At 40.8% G+C, this 21,318-nt stretch overlaps 1 long non-coding RNA gene and 1 pseudogene across 1 annotated transcript in view; one reads left to right on the top strand and one right to left on the bottom strand.

Moving 5' to 3' along the window:
- Positions 1 to 898: 898 nt before the first annotated feature.
- LOC127485658 (uncharacterized) overlaps positions 899 to 21,318 on the top strand; it is a 77,525-nt gene continuing 57,105 nt past the window's right edge. Inside the window, exons 1-2 of the long non-coding RNA XR_011383798.1 lie at positions 899 to 2,341; positions 20,619 to 20,747. This is a non-coding gene — a long non-coding RNA (uncharacterized lncRNA). The remainder of the gene's footprint in view (positions 2,342 to 20,618; positions 20,748 to 21,318) is intronic.
- On the bottom strand, positions 1,447 to 3,131 carry LOC138843229 (p53 apoptosis effector related to PMP-22 pseudogene; annotated as a pseudogene).

The raw sequence follows: 21,318 nt of genomic DNA, 5'->3' as shown, positions 1-21,318 counted from the left end.
TCAGTTTTATTCTATTGCTTATATTGGATTTTATATGAATATCATCTTATCAGTATTTTAAATTGCTTTCGTGTCTTCTAATTTTTTAATATCATTCATTTTAACATAGTTATTAAGACATGCATTGCATATAATATAATCACCCATTTCTTTTTTTTTAACTTTTATTTAATGAATATAAATTTCCAAAGTACAGCTTATGGATTACAATGGCTTCCCCCCCCCATAACTTCCCTCCCACCCGCAACCCTCCCCTTTCCCTCTCCCTCTCCCCTTCCATTCACATCAAGATTCATTTTCAATTCTCTTTATATACAGAAGATCAGTTTAGCATGTATGGGGACTCTTCATACAACTGTACACTTTTTCTTATGTAAATTTAAAACTATTTGGAAAGAAAAAGGTTTTTTTAACTGTTATTTAGTAAATATAAATTTCCAAAGTACAGTTTGTACCCACATAGAAACCCAAAGTGAAAAATACTGTTTGAGTACTCATTATAGCATTAAATCTCAATGTACAGCACATTAAGGACAGAGATCCTACATGAGGAGTAAGTGCACAGTGACTCCTGTTGTTGACTTAACAAATTGACACTCCTGTTTATGGTATCAGTAATCACCCTAGGCTCTTGTCATGAGTTTCCAAGGCTATGGAAGCCTTTTGAGTTCACCAACTCTGATCATATTTAGACAAGGTCGTAGTCAAAGTGGAAGTTCTCTCCTTCCTTCAGAGAAAGGTACTTCCTTCTTTGATGACCTGTTCTTTCCACTGGGGTCTCACTCGTGGAGATCTTTCATTTAGTTTTTGTTTTGTTTTGTTTTGTTTTGTTTTTTGCCAGAGTGTCTTGGCATTCCATGCCTGTAATACTCTCATGGGCTTTTCAGCCAGATCTGAATGCCTTAAGGGCTGATTCTGAGGCCAGAGTGCTGATAATCACCCATTTCCGGAGTATTTCTATCACATTAAGGAAAGTGTTCTTCTGCTTCCTTCATTTCATTACCCTTGTTGTACTGTTTGTCTTTGGCAAGTCACTGACCTTGTACCTCTGTCACTACATTTTTGCCTTTTCTAGAATTTTATGTAATTGGAATCACAGTAAATAGCATTTTGCATCTGCTTCCTTCATCCAGCTTATTTGCTGAGAACTGAGCATGCTGATTATTGGAGTGCCTATTATTCAGATAATTTTCTAGACCCTAAACACATAACAGAAAACTAACACATACACACAAAGACACGTGCACACACACACTTCTGAGTTCATAAGACTTCTATCATTATTGAGAAGAAAAGTAATACGCAATGTGAAAGTAACTAAAAGTGATTTAAAGCATTGTAAAGAGTATTCAATTATACTATTTCAGGTCGGATAATCAGAGAGGATCACATTAAAGACTCAACATGTATGAGATGTCTTTAGAAAGTTCATGAAAATGCATATTCTTTTTTTTTTTTAAAGACCTGGTTTATTGGGGGAAAGTCATAATGGAAACTTCAATGGCTTATTCTGCAACTTACAAAATAATGATTTGATATACAAAATGATTTGGGTTTTCTTTATGTCAATACAAATGGTAAAAAAATAATCCATCCAATATGTATTTGCCATTCAGAGAAAGTCACCTGCCTGAATTTTCCTGTTCCATATTTTATGTCATGTTAAGTCTGTTTACCAAGGAAGACCAGGTTTTAACTAAATGTTTCTGCTTACAGTTGCAATCTATTAGAGCTGTATCTGCATGATTCAAGCCCAGTAAGACCCGAGATGAAGAATCCATACTTGGGCTGTGTTGATGACACTTTTGTGATGGCAATGAACAGGCTTTAGAACATGACCTCATCATGTCTATCAGCCAAGGTCAACTAGACTGTCCATCTCTCGATCCGTCTACACCAGTCCTGAACACACAGACACGCAACAGTATGGATGTATCAATACAGCATTTCCCAACACCCTAACCCTGTACACTACCCTAAAAGAGAAAATTTCATCATAGCACTTCACTTCTCAAAGAGGCCTGGCTACAGCCGCAGACTTTGGGCAGTGAAGAAATACTTTCCTACGTGACATATCAAGTCAGTGTGAGGCTCACACGAAAGCAAAGATCCGGGATGGTAATGACAAATCCTCACATACAGTATGCACTTAGGAAACTATGTTGCTTCTTTAAATAGCTGAAAGCTTGAAAAAAATGGTTTTGCTTTTGGACTCTGAACATTTTCACTAATACCTCCCCTTCTCTTTAACCCTTTGTAGACCCATCCCATCTGGAAGAAAACAAACACTTGATCAGATCATGAACTCTGAGAAGCTTTCTCTGTTTCACCTTAGCAAGTGGTAAGTTTCATGTTCATATTCTTTTCCAAATGCAATATAAATGTTCAGAATAGACACAAGGAAATATTGTCATGTTCTAGGTTAATTATGGAAAAGAAACAAGTCTTGTTGAATTCCACAAAACATATACAAAAGATGAATATGAAACTATAACACCATGTAAGAAACATTTTCTCTCCCAAGCTAAAAATGTAGAGCACTTGTGCCTAGCTGAATAATATACACACTGCTGGAGTACAGGTTCCGAGGAGCCTGGGGCAACAGTTTCTCGCTCTGGAATGGATCTCGGAGGCAAGGATTCTCTTCCCCCTCTGCCCTGCCTTAGGCCGAGGTGTAGAAGTACCTGGGCTTCGCATTGCCCAGCAGGTCATCCTCGTAGTTGGGGAGACAGCAGAAGAAGAAGGCACAGCCAATCAGGATGATCGTGGCTGCCCACCCAAAGCCATAGGCCCAGTTAAAGATGTACGTGACAGCAGGGTTGAGATGAAGGTTGAAGGTCTGGGTGTACTTGACTGGGTAAATTACCAGCGAGATGATCTGGAACACAGCAGCCAGGGCAAGGAGGCCCCCGATCACTCTGAGGAAGACCAGCATCTGGGGTCCGCAGAGGGCGAAGAAGGACAGCACGAAGCAGATGACGAGGATGATAAATCCGCAGAAGAGCATGGCGGCCGCCGCCCGTCCCCACGCGTACTCCATGAGGCTCTGGCATCCTTCCTCGTAGGACCCGCTGCCGCCGCCCTCGCCCAGGCATTTCCACCAGAGCGAGGACGTCTGGCCATGGTCGCTCGACTCGAAAATGCATATTCTAAAAAATAAAAATGGGCCGGCGCCATGGCTCACTAGGCTAATCCTCTGCCTGTGGCGCCGGCACCCCAGGTTCTAGTCCCGGTCGGGGTGCCGGATTCTGTACCGGTTGCTCCTCTTCCAGGCCAGCTCTCTGCTGTGGCCCGGGAAGGCAGTGGAGGATGACCCAAGTGCTTGGGCCCTGCACCCGCATGGGAGACCAGGAGAAGCACCTGGCTCCTGGCTTTGGATCAGCGCGGTGCGCTGGCCACAGCAGCCATTGTAGGGTGAACCAATGGAAAAGAAAGACCTTTCTCTCTGTCTCTCTCACTGTCCACTCTGCCTGTCAAAAAAAAAAAAAAAAGATCCAGTTTGAGCCATGAAGTTATATTTAGTTGAAAAAAATCCCTACCAGATAACCATTGATTCTGGTACAACTGAAGCAGGAACAAACATCAGATGTATAGCAATATTTCAATGGGGGAATAGTGAAACCCTCGATGATGTTTTAGTAAACGTTAACAGGAGGGCTGGCATCACACAACAGGTTAAGTCACTGCCTGCAACGCTGCATCCCATATCAAAGTCCTAGTGCCAGGGTTGGCTGCTCTCCTTGCAATCAGCTCTCTGCTAATGTACCCAAGAAAGTAGCTGATGATGGCCTAAGTACCGGGGGCCCTGCCAGCCACATGTGAGATCCATATGGAGTTCTGGGCTCCTGCACAATCATTTGGGTAGTAAACCAGCAGGTGGAAGATCTCTTTGTCTCTATCTGTGTCTTTCTCTATCTATCTCCCTTTCTCTGTCACTGCTTCTTTCAAATAAATACCTAAATAGACCTTAAAGAATTTATGGAAGCAATGCTTCCAAAGAAGCTAGACATTTGTATAACTCAGTTTCAAAAAGGATGAGACAATCGTAAGACAAAAGTCACAGTCACAGAAAATCCAATTGAGTTGGGAGGAAAAAGTAATCTTATTGATGTCCTAATTGAAGAAGACCCATGATTAACACAGACACAGCAGACAACACAAAGCCCATCTCCATCGGTTTAACTTAAGTAATTCTGACTAGTAAATTAAAGTGGAGCAAACTTTCTGATGTGGGTGCCAAAAGTGATGCCTTAAGATCAGCAGAAGGGACAGAGATGCCAGCTTCAACAAATGGGTTCAACATCCTGAAGCATTTCTTCAAAGAATTGTGAACCGGAGAGGAAGCCTGGCTTTGCCAGTTTGGTACGAAAGAGAAAGCACAACCTAAGCAGGGCTCTCCAAGCACCAACGTCCCTTCTTTCCCTCATGAAATGAGTCACACTCCTGAAAATTCTGTTTTCTCTGCTGCATTGTCCCCATAAACTGTTGTAAAGCATCAACAATTTCACCATTCTAATCAAGCATTTTGATAAATTTGAGGTTTGTTCTTGACAGTTGTAGCAGAATTCACGTTGCTCAGATAGTGGCTCTTATAAAATATGTATATCCTTTTTAAAAAGATTTCTTTATTAATTATTTAAAAGAGTTACAAAAAGAAAGGGAGAGACAGAGAGAGGTATTCCATCCACTGGTTCACTCCCCAAATGGCCACGATAGCTGGAGTTTGGCCAGTCTGAAGCCTACTGCCAGAAGCTTCTTCTGTATCTCCCATGTGGATGCTTTCCCAGGCCCATTAGCAGGGAGCTGGATCAGAAGTGGCACAGTGGGGACTCGAACCGGCACCCCTGTGGGATGTCAGCATCATAGGTGGCAGCTTTACCCACTATGCCTCAGTGAAACCCTGTATATTCTTCTTAGTGCCGCAAAATAGATCCTATTCAAATACACTGTAATGTTATTTGGGTACCCCCCAAATTTTAAATCCATGCATAGTTTTTTCACAATGTACATTTTCTATGAACTTTTTGAAAATTCCTTACATTTTTTTTTATTTTTTGACAGGCAGAGTGGACAGTGAGAGAGACAGAGAGAAAGGTCTTCCTTTTGCCGTTGGTTCACCCTCCAATGGCCGCCGCGGCCGGCGCGCTGTGGCCAGCGCACCGTGCTGATCCGAAGCCAGGAGCCAGGTGCTTATCCTGGTCTCCCATGGAGTGCAGGGCCCAAACACTTGGGCCATCCTCCACCGCACTCCCGGGCCATAGCAGAGAGCTGGCCTGGAAGAGTGGCAACCAGGTCAGAATCCAGCGCCCTGACCAGGACTAGAACCTAGTGTGCCGGCGCCGCTAGGTGGAGGATTAGCCTAGTGAGCCGCAGCGCTGGCCAAAAATTCCTTACATTTAACACAGGTATTACTCTCCCTTTCCTCCTCACAAATGATAATGGTGTTCCCCTGTGAGAGATGGTGCACCATGCTCTAGGGGTGACCCAAAGATAAGCAAGAAATTATTGTTGCTCTTCAGTATATGTCCACTGGGTATGTAAAACTTGATCACACATAACTAAAAGACTATAGAAAGTAACTAGAGGCTTCACTGGGACATAAACTACATACCTGGCGAGCATTTATGAAGGGAATAATTTTGAATCCTGAAGGAAAAGTCAGAGAAGGGTGATTTCATTTCATGTGTATTTTTTATAATATTTTTCTATAAAAAGTTACTTTATACACATATTTGCATACATGCTGAAAAATCTTAGATTATGTCAAGTAAGACACATTCCAAAAGCACATTATAACAGGATTCATGTGCAGTGTGAAACAGTGAAACTAACTTCTTGTGAGTGATTGTCAAGCAGGTCTGGCTGGGAGGTGGGGAAAGCCCCATCTTCCATCAGGGAACAGAGCATCTTCCAGCTGCAGGCTGGCAAACCACAGCATAGCACGCAAAGGAAGTCCTCAGGTCAAGTCACAACAGCACGAACGAGATGTGTGGAGGCAGCAACGTGTGGCAAACTTACAAGGAAGTGTTCCAAAGCCCTTCCTCCTGCTGTGCTTGAATGCACAGATGATGGATTATTTCTGGCCTTACGTGTGGTTTCTATGAATTCAATTGAAAAACATTCTCACTAATCATTTCTAATGTGTATTTGGGATTGATGCAGAATTTGTTCTGGTTGATTAAAAAAATAATGGGTTAGTTATAATAAGACAACTTAGAAAATAGCTAATATTCAGGATGCCTTTGTATTTGATCTGTTTGAATTCCCTTTGGATATGAGAAAATAGTAATGTGGAAGAGTAGCACTAAATTTAACAGTTTAAAACAGAAATCATAATGAAATGAAGAATTCAATAGATCTAATGACAAACACATTACAGAGCCTTACAAACAGAATGGGTGAAGCAGAAGAGAGAATATCGGACTTAGAAGACAGAGAACAGGAAAGGATACAGTCAAGCCAAATAAAGAAGAGGAAATTAGAAATCTAAAACATATTGTCGGGAATCTCCAGGATACTGTGAAAAAAAACCAAAATTCGGGTTCTAGGAGTTCCTGAAGAAATGGAGAGGGAGAAAGGATTAGAATGCCTTTTTAGTGAGATAATAGCAGAAAATTTCCCAGGTTTGGAGAAGGACAGAGACATCCTAGTACAGGAAGCTCATAGAACCCCTAGTAAACCTGACCAAAAGAGATCCTCACCACGACACGTGGTAATTAAACTCACCACAGTGAAACATAAAGAAACCAATCAGACTCACAGCAGACTTCTCATCAGAAACACTACAGGCTAGGAGGGAATGGCGAGACATAGCCCAGGTACTAAGAGAGAAAAATTGCCAGCCCAGAATATTATATCCTGCAAAGCTCTCATTTGTGAATGAAGGTGAAATAAAGACCTTTCATAGCAAACAGAAATTGAAAGAATTTGTCGCCACTCGCCCAGCCCTGCCAAAGATGCTTAAAGATGTGTTGCACACAGAAACACAGAAACACGGTCATCAATATGAAAGAAGGTAAATGAAGAAAACCTCACAGCAAAAGATCACAAGGAATTCAAACCATATATTAGAAAATATCTTTGGCAAATGGCAGGGCAAAGTTACCACTTATCAATAATCACATTGAATGTTAATGGCCTGAAGTGTCCAGTTAAAAGACACCGATTGGCTGATTGGCTTAAGGAACAAAACCCATCTATTTGCTGCTTACAAGAAACACATCTTTCCAACAAAGATCCATACAGACTGAAAGTGAAAGGCTGGAAAAAGATATTCCATGCAACAGAAATGAAAAAACAGCGGTCGTAGTCATCTTAATATCAGACAACATAAACTTCGACACAAAAACTGTTAAGAGAGACGAAGAGGGGCACTATATACTGATTAAGGGATCAATTCAACAGGAAGATATAACAATTACCAATGTATATGCACCTAATTACGGGGCACCGGTTTATTTAAAGGATTTGTTAAGGGACTTAAAGGGAGACTTAGACCCCAATACAATAGTACTGGGGGACTTCAATACCCCACTCTCAGAAATAGACCGATCAACAGGACAGAAGATCAACAAGGAGACAGTAGATTTAAATGACATTATATCCCAAATGGATCTAATGGATATCTACAGAACTTTTCATCCTACATATAAATGATTTACATTCTTCTCAGCAGTGCATGGAACCTTTTGTAGGATTAACCACATACTAGGCCAGAAAGCAAGTCTCAGCAAATTCAAAAGAATTAGAATCATACCATGCAGCTTCTCAGACCATAAAGGAATGAAGTTGGAAATTAGCAACTCAGGAATCCCTAGAACATATGCAAACACATGGAGACTGAACAACATGCTCCTGAATGAACAATGGGTCATAGAAGAAATTAAAAGAGAAATCAAAAATTTTCTGGAAGTAAATGAGCATAACAGCACAACATACCAAAATTTATGGGATGCAGCAAAAGCAGTGTTAAGAGGAAATTTTATGTCAATAGGTGCCTACATCAAGAAATTGGAAAGGCACCAAATAGATGAGCTTTCACTGCAACTCAAGCATCTAGAAAATCTGCAGCAAACCAAACCCAAATCTAGTAGGAGAAGAGAAATAATTAAAATCAGAGAAGAAATCAACAGGATTGAATCAAAAAAAAAATTACAAAAAATCAGCCAAACGAGGAGCTGGTTTTTTGAAAAAATAAACAAAATTGACACCCCATTGGCTCAACTAACTAAAAAAAAGAAGAGAAAAGACCCAAATCAATAACATCAGCGATGAAAAAGGAAACATAACAACAGACACCACAGAAATAAAAAGAATCATCAGAAATTACTACAAGGACTTGTATGCCAGCAAACAGGGAAACCTATAAGAAATGGATAGATTCCTGGACACATGCAATCTACCAAAATTGAACCATGAAAACATAGAAAACCTAAACAGACCCATAACTGAGACAGAAATTGAAACAGTAATAAAGGCCCTCCCAACAAAGAAAAGCCCAGGACCAGATGGATTCACTGCTGAATTCTACCAGACATTTATAGAAGAACTAACTCCAATTCTCAAACTATTCAGAACAATTCAAAAAAAGGGAATCCTCCCAAATTCTTTCTATGAAGCCAGCATCACCTTAATCCCTAAGCCAGAGAAAGATGCAGCACTGAAAGAAAATTACAGACCAATATCCCTGATGAACATAGATGCAAAAATCCTCAATAAAATTCTGGCCAATAGAATGCAACAACACATCAGAAAGATCATCCGCCCAGACCAAGTGGGATTTATCCCTGGCATGCAGGGATGGTTCAATGTGCGTAAAACAGTCAATGTGATACACCACATTAACAGACTGCAGAAGAAAACCATATGATTATCTCAATAGACGCCGAGAAAGCATTTGACAAAATATAACACCCTTTCATGATGAAAACCCTAAGCAAACTGGGTGTGGAAGGAACATTCCTCAATACAATCAAAGCAATTTATGAAAAACCCACGGCCAACATCCAATTGAATGGGGAAAAGTTGGAAACATTTCCACTGAGATATGGCACCAGACAGGGATGCCTACTCTCACCACTGCTATTTAACATAGTTCTGGAAGTTCTAGCCAGAGCTATTAGGCAAGAAAAAGAAATTAAAGGGATACAAATTGGGAAGGAAGAAGTCAAACTATCACTCTTTGCAGATGATATGATTCTTTATTTAGGAGATCCAAAGAACTCTACTAAGAGACTATTGTAACTCATAGAAGAGTTTGGCAAAGTAGCAGGATATAAAATTAATGCACAAAAATCAACAGCCTTTGTATACACAGGCAATACCATGGCTGAGAAAGAACTGCTAAGATCAATCCCATTCACAATAGCTACAAAAACAATCAAATACCTTGGAATAAACTTAACCAAGGACGTTAAAGATCTCTACGATGAGAATTACAAAACCTTAAAGAAAGAAATAGAAGAGGATACCAAAAAATGGAAAAATCGCCCATGCTCATGGATTGGAAGAATCAATATCATCAAAATGTCCACTCTCCCAAAAGCAATTTATAGATGCAATGCAATACCAATCAAAATACCGAAGACATTCTTCTCAGACCTGCAAAAAATGGTGCTGAAATTCATATGGAGACACAGGAGACCTCGAATAGCTAAAGCAATCTTGTACAACAAAAACAAAGCCGGAGGCATCACCAATACCAGATTTCAGGACATACTACAGGGCAGTTGTTATCAAAACAGCATGGTACTGGTACAGAAACAGACGGATAGACCAATGAACAGAATTGAAACACCAGAAATCAACACAAACATCTATAGCCAACTTATATTTGATCAAGGATCCAAAACCAATCCCTGGAGTAAGGACAGTGTATTCAATAAATGGTGCTGGGAAAATGGATTTCCATGTACAGAATCATGAAGCAAGACCCCTACCTTACACCTTACACAAAAATCCACTCAACATGGATTAAGGACTTAAATCTATGACCCGACACCATCAAATTATTACAGAGCATTGGAGAAACTCTGCAAGATATAGGTACCGCCAAAAGACTTCTCGGAAAAGACCCCAGAAGCACAGGCAGTCAAAGTGAAAATTAACATTTGGGATTGCATCAAATTGAGAAGTTTCTGTACTTCAAAAGAAACAGTCCGGAAAGTGAAGAGGCAACCAAAAAAATGGGAAAAAATATTTGCAAACTATGCAACAGATAAAGGGTTGATAACCAGAATCTACAAAGAAATCAAGAAACTCCACAACATCAAAACAAACAACCCACTTAAGAGATGGGCCAAGGACCTCAATAGACATTTTTCAAAGAGGAAATCCAAATGGCCAACAGGCACATGAAAAAATTTCACGATCACTAGCAATCAGGGAAATGCAAATCAAAACCGCAATGAGGTTTCACCTCACCCCGGTTAGAATGGCTCACATACAGAAATCTACCAACAACAGATGCTGGCGAGGATGTGGGGAAAAAGGGACACTAGCCCACTGTTGGTGGGAATGCAAACTGGTTAAGCCACCCTGGAAGTCAGTCTGGAGATTCGTCAGAAACCTGAATCTAACCCTACCAACAACCCAGCCATCCCACTCCTTGGAATTTACCCAAAGGAAATGAAATTGGCAAACAAAAAAGCTGTCTGCACATTAATGTTTATTGCAGCTCAATTCACAATAGCTAAGACCTGGAATCAACCCAAATGCCCATCAACAGTAGACTTGATAAAGAAATTATGGGACATGTACTCTATAGATACTATACAGTAGTCAAAAACAATGAAATCCGTTCATTTGCAACAAGATAGAGGAATCTGGAAAACATTATGCTGAGTGAATTAAGCCAGTCCCAAAGGGACAAATATCATATGTTCTTCCTGATCTGCGACAACTAACTGAGCACCAAAGGGGAAACCTGTTGAAGTGAAATAGACACTATTTTGAGAAACAGTGATTTGATCAGCTCTTGTCCTGACTGTTGATGTACAATGTAATACTTTATACATTTTAGTATTTTCTCTTTATTTTGCTGTAGTACTATTGGTTGAACTCTGTGATTAACACACAATTATTCTTAGGTGTTTAAATTTAACTGAAAAGTGATTCCTGTTAAATATAAGAGTGGGAATAAGAAAGGGAGGAGATGTACAATTTGGGACATGCTCAAGCTGACTTGCCCTAGATGGTGGAGTTAGAAATGTGCCAGGGAATTCCAATACAATCCCATCAAGGTGGCATGTACCAATGCCATCTCACTAGTCCAAGTGATCAATTTCAGTTCACAATTGATCACACTGATAGGTCTAAGAGTCAAAGGGATCACACAAAGAAGACTAGTGTCTGCTAATACTAACTGATAGAATCAAAAAGGGAGAGAACGATCCATCATGGGAAGCGGGATACACAGTAGACTCATAGAATGGCAGATGTCCTATTAGCATTCTGTCACTCCCCCATTCGCGGAGGAACGACACTAGACCCTGCGCTGTTCTTTCTGCCTGGCTCTTACAGGGTTAGCTGCCGGTTCCTCACTTGCGGAGGAACGACACCGTTCCGTGTTAGCTGCCGGCCCCTCCACCTCCGTGGAAGGGCGGCACCCCCCGCCGCTTTCCCCGCTTCCGCGGAGGCGTGGCACACCACCGGCCGGCTCTCTCGGGGGCTGCTCAGATGTTCCTCAGATGTTCCTCGTGCATGTTGTCTCTCTCCTCCTTTATAGTCCTCTTCCACCAATCCCAATTCTGCTACCCACACGCCGAGCATGCTGCTCTCCTCCAATCAGGAGCAGGATCAGCTCCTGCAGCTTATCAGTCAAATTGGCGAGAGGCAGCTGCGTAGAAGTTGTTTGTTCTCTCAGCGCCATATTGTGGGAGAACAGATGCATAGAATAAGTCTTAATTCCAGTAACTTAGTCTAGTCTCAGTTGTTCCCCACACACTCTGGCTCAGAATCAGCCCTTAAGGCATTCGGATATGGCTGAAGAGCCCATGAGCGTATTTTAGGTATGGAAAGCCAAGACACCCTGGAAAAAAAAGAGAAGACCTAAATGGAAGATCTCTGCTAGTGAGATCCCAGTGGAAAGAATGGGGCCATCAAAGAAGGAGGTACCTTTCTCTGAAGGGAGGAGAGAACTTCCACTTTGACTATGACCCTGTCAGAATAAGATCGAAGTCGGCGAATTCTCTCTCTCTCTCCCTCTCTCTCTCTCTCCCGCTCTCTCTCTCTCTTCCATAGCTTTGGGAACTCATGACTAGAGCCTAGGGAGATTACTGATGCCATAAACAAGAGTGTCAAATTGTTAAGTCAACAACAGGAGTTACTGTGTACCTACTTCTCATGTGGGATCTGTCCTTAATGGGTTGTCCAATGTGAAGTAATGCTATAACTAGTACTGAAACAGTATTTTACACTTTGTGTTTCTGTGTGGGTGCAAACTGATGAAATCTCTACTTAATGTATACTGAATTGATCTTCTGTATATAAAGATAATTGAAAATGAAAAAAAGTGTAAACCCCATGAGCACAGGGATTTTAATTTTTTTTGCTTGTTTCTAGATAGTACCTGGACACACTCTTTTAGTGTTAATCGAATAAATAGATTAATGAAGAAATGAAGTAATAGGTGATCATGGCTAACTAATAAAATGAAGCGCTGTATTAATTTGTGAAACAGTCACACGTTTATCAATGTGCACAGATTGGAGGTGAGATAGCAGAACAAAGCAGGACTCAGGAGGGTAGACCTTGTTAAAAAAATTCAGAACTCATCTGGACAGGAAGTCACTAGATGATTTCTAGTGAAGAAATGGCTTGATTTTTATGTGAAGTACCAGCACTTAATTGTGATTACTTCCCTTCACCCACTTGGGAAGTGAATTAGAGACCATTACCATCCCTACGTTTAGTTAGGAAACACACATGGAGCATCTTTGCTGAGCTGAGTTGAAGCAATGGAGAATTTAGTCTTAAGAAGCCAACAGAGGACAATGTAATCATTAACACCATTTTCTTGGAAGTCATCTTAGGTATTGATGGTATGGTATGTGGGTTATTATATTGTTCAGATATTTTTAAATAATTTGCACTGCAGAAACTGGAGTGTGAATGCTTTATTCTATGTATCAGAATAATGATTTTTTTCCTTTTTGTTTATTAACAGAAAATCTACAACTGAATCTGTCACTTTCATTATGCAAGTATATAGCACTCCAGAAAACAGTTTTGTGTATGCATATTTACATGGGATTAATAAAACAATGAAATTGATATACTTTTTAATACATATAAACTAGCTTTGGAAAAATATTGCTTAATTATTTCAGAAAATGTTTGAGGTCCTGTGGTGGCAGCCAGCCTCTCTGGTCAATAAACCAGTGTGGTAAAAGTGTAAAAAAAAAGATTGAAATGAAACTTTTAGGCCGGCGCCGCGGCTCACTAAGCTAATCCTCCGCCTAGCGGCGCCGGCACACCGGGTTCTAGTCCCGGTTGGGGTGCCGGATTCTGTCCCGGTTGCCCCTCTTCCAGGCCAGCTCTCTGCTGTGGCCAGGGAGTGTAGTGGAGGATGGCCCAGGTGCTTGGGCCCTGCACCCCATGGGAGACCAGGAAAAGCACCTGGCTCCTGGCTCCTGCCATCAGATCAGTGCGGTGCGCCGGCCGCAGCGTGCCGGCCGCGGCGGCCATTGGAGGGTGAACCAACGGCAAAGGAAGACCTTTCTCTCTGTCTCTCTCTCTTACTGTCCACTCTGCCTGTTAAAAAAAAAGAAAGAAAGAAATGAAACTTTTAAAGTATCAGGTTGGACTTTATCATACAACTATTTTATTCTGTTAAAGGCATTTTTAGTTATTTACGATAATGAAAAAGATATTATCAGATTATTTTCTTTTAATTTGGTAAGCATTGATGAGAGAGAGAGAGAGAAAGCGAGAGAAATAATAGAGCTCCCATCCACTTGTTCTCTCCCAAAATGCTTGCAAAAACTGGTAGTAGGTCAGGGGAAAGCCTAAAGCCAGGATTCAGTCTGGGTCTGCAACAAGATTGGCAAGAACACAACTACTTGAGTCCCTCACTGCTGGCTCTAGGGCTCTGCATCAGCAGGAAACTGGTGTCTGGATTTGAAGCACTCAGATACAGAATGCTGCGTCCAAACTCGCCTCTTAACAGCTAAGAGTCCATCCCAACCAGCTTCTTATACTTGCAGAAAGCAACATTGTCAAAAACCTAAAGAAGGGAGAGAGTGAAGAGTGGAGAAGACATACGGAGATGAGGGGAGGGAGTGTGTCTCTCTTGCTTGTCTGCTTGTTTTCGGGAAGTTGCTCACAGATGATTAAACTAAGGCCAAGGAAGGAACTGTAGACACCTGGATCTCTTCAAGGCATTTGGGTGATGCGCTGAATTATTCATTTTTCTATGTTTTGCATTTCAAGGGTAATATTTTAAAGTTTTGAATCCCATGTTTTTTCCTCTGAAACTTCTGATTAATGCCCTTTTTAGTCCTGGAAGAATAAAAAGACACAGAGATAAGATAGAGAAGTTAATTAAAAAGAAAAGACGTGACGTAACATTTCTAACACAACTTTTCATCTTTGTGGAATTGACAGTGGAATCTATGTTAAAAATAATAATAGGAAAGGAAAATACACTTTATAATCTCAAATCTAGACTGATAATGTGTGAGGGCAAACAAAATATGTCGTGCTTTCGAGGCTGATGTAATCTTTCATGCAGGCTAAAAACCTATCAACAAAGAATAGCTAATTCCAAAACTTGAATCAACTTTGTGCTTTTTCCTAGTCTATATGCAAGTCACCTCTGATCATTCTTTTAAACTACTTTGTATTTTCTCAGTTGTGATGTTGGTACTTAAAATTGACAGTACAGTGGGGCCAGCGCAGTTGCGTAGCCAGTGCCAGTGCCGGCATCCCATATGAGCGCCGGTTGGAGTCCCGGCTGCTCCACTTTTGATCCAGCTCTCTGTTATGGCCTCAGAAAGCAGTAGAAGATGGCACAAGTCCTTGAGCCCCTGCACCCACGTGGGAGCTTCTGGTTCCTGGCTTCAGATCGGCACAGCTCCAGCTGATTTTTTTGATTTTTGAGGAGTGAACCAGCAGATGGAAAACCTCTCCCTCTCTCTGCCTCCATCTCTCTGTAATCTTGCCTTTCACATAAATAAATAAATCTTTAAAAAAATTTACAGTACATTATGATATAATACATACTTTATTCCTTGCAGTTGCTGATTTCCATAATATGTGAAAAATGAGCAGAACAAATAAATGAATTTACATCTAAAAGGCTATGAATAGAAACAAAAAAAATCTCAATGACTTTTTTCATATTGATATAAAAAATGCAGTAAACTGTAGTCAGCTGTAACTTCATCTCTCAGCATTATTCTACTCCTAGGCCAGATACCAATTTTTCCCTGGTAATTCTTTAGATATTTCTAAATACAGATCATATTCAAAGACTTTTTTTCTTCAGAGTTCATTTGCAAAATCTTTTTACTTGAAATTTCAATAAGCCCTTTATTTCTAAATATATATCTTTACAGATGACACATTAAAAATATGAGTGTTGGGGCAGGCATACTGGATTAAAACAAAGGCTGCTACACCAGCATCCCATAGAGGGCTGGTTAGATTTCCTGGCCGCTCCACTTCAATCCAGCTTCCTGACAGTGCACCTACAAAAGTAGAGTTAGATGACCCAAGTGCTCCATGTGGGAGACCCATAAGAAGCTCCTGGCTTCTGGCTTCTGCCTGTCCCAGCCCTAGGCACTGTAGGCATTTGGCAAATGACCAGAGGATGGAAGTCCTCTCTCTCTGTCTCTCCCTCTCTCTCTGTATCTCTGCCTTTCAAATAAATAAAAAAAATCTTAAAAATAAATAAATCTCTAAAATGTGTATGAGCATCAAATTGTGCCTATGAATTTTACATCACAATCATGAACTAGATTTTCACAGACACCTATTGGTAACCCGACAGTGGTCAAGGTCATGCTTTCTGGAATTGAAATATTTTTACCTAAAATTCTGGCTCTGGTTTGACTCTACGACTTTAAGCCAGTTGTCACATCTCCCACTGACTTAATTTGTTAATCTAAAGTGAGATAAAACTATTGCAAATTCACAGAGTTACAGAGAGAGGAAGAGACTCAAAGAGAGAAAGAAATTTTCTCTCTGCTGCTTCACTGCCCAAGTGGCTGCTGTAGCCAAGGCTGAGCCAGGCTGAAGCCATGAGACAGAAGCTTCATCCAAGTCTCTTAAATGGCTGTGGCCCAGGTACTTTGGCCAACTTCTGCAGCTCTCTCAGGTTACCAGCAAGGTGCCTGATAGGAAGTGGAGCAGCTGGGACTTGAACCAATGCCCATATGGGATGCCAATGTCACAGGCAGTGGCTTTATTTTATTTTTTTAAAGATTTTATTTATTTATTTATTTATTTGAGAGGTAGAGTAACAGTGAGAGGGAGAGATGGAGAGAAAGGGAGACAGAGAGAGAGGTCTTCTTCCGTTGGTTCACTCCCGAAATGGCCGCAGCAGCCGGAGCTTCGCCAATCTGAAGCCAGGATCCAGGTGCTTCTTCCTGGTCTCTCATGTGGGTGCAGGGGTCCAAGCACTTAGGCCATCTTCCACTGCTTTCTCAGGCCACAGCAGAGAGCTGGATTGGAAGAAGAGCAGCCGGGAGTAGAACTGGCGCCCATATGGGATGCTGGCACCACAGGTAGAGGATTAACCTACTTCACCAAGGCGCCAACCCCATGGCGGTGACTTTAAATACTGCACCATACCACAATGCTGGTCCCATGGGTATATTTTTGAAGCTTATCTATTCATTGATAGATTTTTATATTTTCTGGCAAATTCTATACTTTTCCTAAGAATCAATTATTTTGTAACCCAGAATTCAAGACCTCAGTTTGATGAAAAATTAGTCTCTTTTGCTTGAGTCCAGTAGAATTCCAAAATGTAGAAGCAAATATGAGTCACTGAATTGAAATTATGGATGTTATAACATATGGAAAATATGAGGCAATTAATTGCATCTTTGAAAGAATGGGCCATCAAAGAAGGAGGTGCCTTTCTCTGAAGGGAGGAGAGAACTTCCACTTTGACTATGACCTTGTCGGAATAAGATTGGAGTTGGCGAACTCAAAAGGCTTCCATAGCCTTGGCAACTCATGACAAGAGTCTCGTGCGATGACGGACGCCATAAACAAGAGTGTTAATTGTTAAGTCAACAACAAGAGTCACTGTGCACCTACTCCCCATGTAGGATCTCTGTCCTTAATGTGTTATACTACATGAATTAACGGTATAACTAGTACTCAAACAGTACTTTACATTTTGTGTTTCCATGTGGGTGCAAACTGTTGAAATCTTTACTTAGTATATACTAAATTGATCTTCTGTATATAAAGATAATTGAAAATGAATCTTGATGTGAATGGGATGAGAGAGGGAGCAGGAGATGGGATGGATGGTTGCAGGTGGGAGGGAGGTTATGGGGGAAAAAGCCTGTATAATCCAAAAGTTGTACTTTGGAAATTTATATTTATTAAATAAAAGTTAAAAAAATAAATGAATAAATAAATTACTGCTTTCTGGGTAAGAAAATTGCATCCTTGATATGTTCACATATATGTGTTATAGTGAATACTGTAATATTTTTATTTATGCTTTATCTGAAATGTATGATGTTTGAAATGTACTAAAGTGACTCCTGTTAAATTTGTTAATATAGTTTATAGCTTTGAGTACATTTCAATTATTTCCAGTTATTCTATTTTCAAAATTTCTCTTTATTTCCTAATTATCCAACAGTGGCTTAAATAGTGTAAAAATACATAAATAACCATTCATATGTTGATTTATAAGAAGTAGATATCAAATATTAAATGAGTAACTAATAGAAAACATTCTATACAAACACAAGACTGTCATATATCAAGAATGTGATGGGGGTGATTGCTGTGGCGTGGTAGGCTAAACCTCTGCCTGTGGCTCCAACATCCCATACAGGCAACAGTTCGTGCCCTGGCTGCTCTTCTTCTGATTCAGCTCTCTGCTTTTAGCCTGGGAAAGCAGTGGACGAGGGCCCAAGTGGGAGACTTGGAAGAAGCTCCAGGTTCCTGGATTTGGATTGGCCTTGCTCTGGCCATAGCAGCCACCTGGGGAGTGAATCAATGAATAGAGGACCTTTCTCTCTTTTTCTCCCTTTCTCTCTGTGTAATTCCGTCTCTCAAGTAGATAAATAAAATATTTTTAAAAAAATAATGTAATGAACTCTTGGTGTCTTTCAAATAAATAAATAAATATACGTTGTTAAAATGGTTGGCATTTGACATAGTGGTTAAGATGCAGATGGGATGTTTGCACGCAGTATCAGAGTGTCTGGGCTCAAGTCCTGGTCTACTTCCTGGTTAAGCTTCATGCCAATGCACACCTGAAAGACAGGAGGCAATGGCTCATCTCCTTGGGTCCCTGGTACCCACATAAGAGACATAAGAGACCTCAGTTGAGTTCCTGGCTCCTTTTTTTTTTTTTTGACAGGCAGAGTGGACAGTGAGAGAGAGAGACAGAGAGAAAGGTCTTCCTTTTGCCATTGGTTCACCCTCCAATGGCCACCGCAGCGGGCACGCTGCAGCCAGCGCACCGCGCTGATCCAATGGCAGGAACCGGTGCCTATCCTGGTCTCCCATGGGGTGCAGGGCCCAAGCACTTGGGCCATCCTCCACTGCACTTCCCTGGCCACAGCAGAGAGCTGGCCTGGAAGAGGGGCAACCGGGACAGAATCCGGCGCCCCGACCAGGACTAGAACCCGGTGTGCTGGCGCCTTAAGTAGTGGGGTCCCTGCTAACCATGTAGTAGACCTGGCTGGAGTTCCTTGTTCCTGACTTCAACCTGGCCTAGCCTTGGCTGGTTTTTTGCAGGTAACTGTGGAGTGAACCAGAGGATGGAAGATCTCTCTCCAACTGTTTCTCTGTCTCTCTTGCTTTAAGCAAAGTGAACAAAAATGTTTTAAAAATCCATTTATCCTCTCTTATACACAACATATATCATCAGTTATGATTTATATTTATTTATTAATTCTTTTATTTATTTATTTTTTATTTGACATACAAGAAGCAGAGAAAGAGAGAGAGAGAGAGAGAGAAAGAGAGAGATCTTACCATACTGGTCTTCTATCCGCTGGTTCACTCCCCAGATGGCTGCAACGGCCGGAGCTGAGCTGATCCGAAGCCAGGAGCCAGGAGCTTCCTCTGGGTCTCCCACACGGGTGCAGGGGCCCAAGTGCTTGGCCAATCTTCTACTGCTTTCCCAGGCCATAGCAGAGAGCTGGATTGGAAGAGGAGCAGCTGGGACAGGAACCAGAGTCCACATGGGATGCCAGTGCTTCAGGCCAGGGCTTTAACCCGCCGTGCCACAGTGCCAGCCCTTCCCTTGATCTTATGATTGATGGCCAACAGTTTATGCAACTTCACATCTGTGTCCTGGCTCCTTTTTCTATCTCAGCATCACTATCACTGGGCATTTGTCTCATCTTGCCTTCTACTTTCTTTCACATTTTACTATAATCGTTTCAATGCTGCAGGCTATTGTAGTTGTTCCAAAATGTGTATTCCTGATCATTTCATTTTCTAGAACTAAACATTCACTACCTAGACCCTATCTAATAAATTCAACGTAAAATATTGTGTCAGCTGAAGTCTCGTATGAGAAGGTCCCGGACTGCATTTTCACTGTATCCCAGTACTCATGACACGTATTATATACACCAAGAAATCAACTGGGCCCTTAATTCTCATCTCAGATGCTACCCAGGATAGCAATGTTAACCTGAAATCCTCAACTGATAATATTCTCATTATCTTTAGCTTCCAGACCTTCATTCATAATGGATTGTTCTGTTTAATGTAAAGAGAAATGTATGTCTAATTTGCTAAACATTGAGCTCCTTGAAGACAAAGCATGGATGAGCAGCATCTATCTCCCTTAGCAGTAGTTTTCTGTGGGTAGCAAACACTCTCAATTTCCATGTCATTCCAATCTCACATTTTAATTTATTTTCCCAGTAAGTTTTATTTACATTGCTACTTTCTCTTCTACTTGCCAGACTTAAGAACAGCCAAAATGTCATTTTACACTGAGAGCACTAGTTAGTGATCATGTGTACTCAGAATGTTTCATACACACCCACGTTAGCTGTCATCATGGGGTTAGGGTCAGAATGGCTTCAGAAACACATTTTATGCTTATGGGCTTAATCCAGATTCAGTAATTAGTCAAGGCTAAGTATCTTATTTCCATGCATTGTAGTGTCTGCAGAAAGAAATAAATTCTCCCATGAAAGCATGGTCAAGAAACTGTAATGAGTTTGTGTGAGCTAAGATTGAGTGGTGCGTGCGTGCTCACAGCCTAGACTGGATAGGAGGTGAAGTCTCTCCCCATGCGAAATAGAGTTTGATTAGATTCACATTCTAACACAACACATCAAGATTTTGATGACCGATATGCTTAGCCTACAATCAGAGAAATAGACTAAGGCTGGTAAGTATTTTACAGTCATTTTATAATGCTCAAAGTGGCTTTATGTGTATCCTCTTGTTTATAGATGCACACAGAGGTAGGACCTGACAATATCTGATGTTTCGTTACTCCTACGAAGTGGAAGAATGGGGATGGGAAAACCACAGAATGACACCATTTATCAATAACTCAGAGGAGATTTGCATGTTGTTAGGTAATTAACTTAGTATGATCTTACATTCTTACTTTTCTCTTAATTTCTGTTAATACACTTGACGTAGGAGAACAGAATGAGTGTTAGGCTGCTTTGATTTGATCTTGTTCCCAACCTGGTTCTGCTACTCATGCTTTGAATTGCTTGCTGTATTTATGGTCTCACCTTTTTTTTTTTTGTTCATGCTTGATCCAGAACTCAAACTTGGGTTAAAAAGTCAGAAATGATTTCTCACAGTTCATGGGTCAGATATGTGGTAGATATGTTCTCACAATGATTCATGAAACACACATGTTAGGAAGCTTTCAGATATGTTCCAGAGGAAGAAAAATAGGAAAACAAATACAAAGTGGGGGATTTTTAATGATTTTTTTCAGCAGTACTGATGTTGAAATAAATCAAACGATGAAAAGAAATTATATACTAATATCTTAATACAACCTTCCTATTTCCACAAAGTATAGATTATTATAAATTTGGCTCATAAAGTTCTTGGTCGTCACACTAAACTTTTGGAATACATTTAGACCACGCATGCATGTTTGTGTAGAAATTACTGAAGTTAGTTCAG

This window comes from Oryctolagus cuniculus, chromosome 17 (assembly GCF_964237555.1).
Source record: "Oryctolagus cuniculus chromosome 17, mOryCun1.1, whole genome shotgun sequence".
Taxonomy (NCBI): Eukaryota; Metazoa; Chordata; class Mammalia; order Lagomorpha; family Leporidae; genus Oryctolagus; species Oryctolagus cuniculus.
Note: the sequence above shows the minus strand (reverse complement) of the source record. Positions and strands in the feature narration are given on the sequence as shown.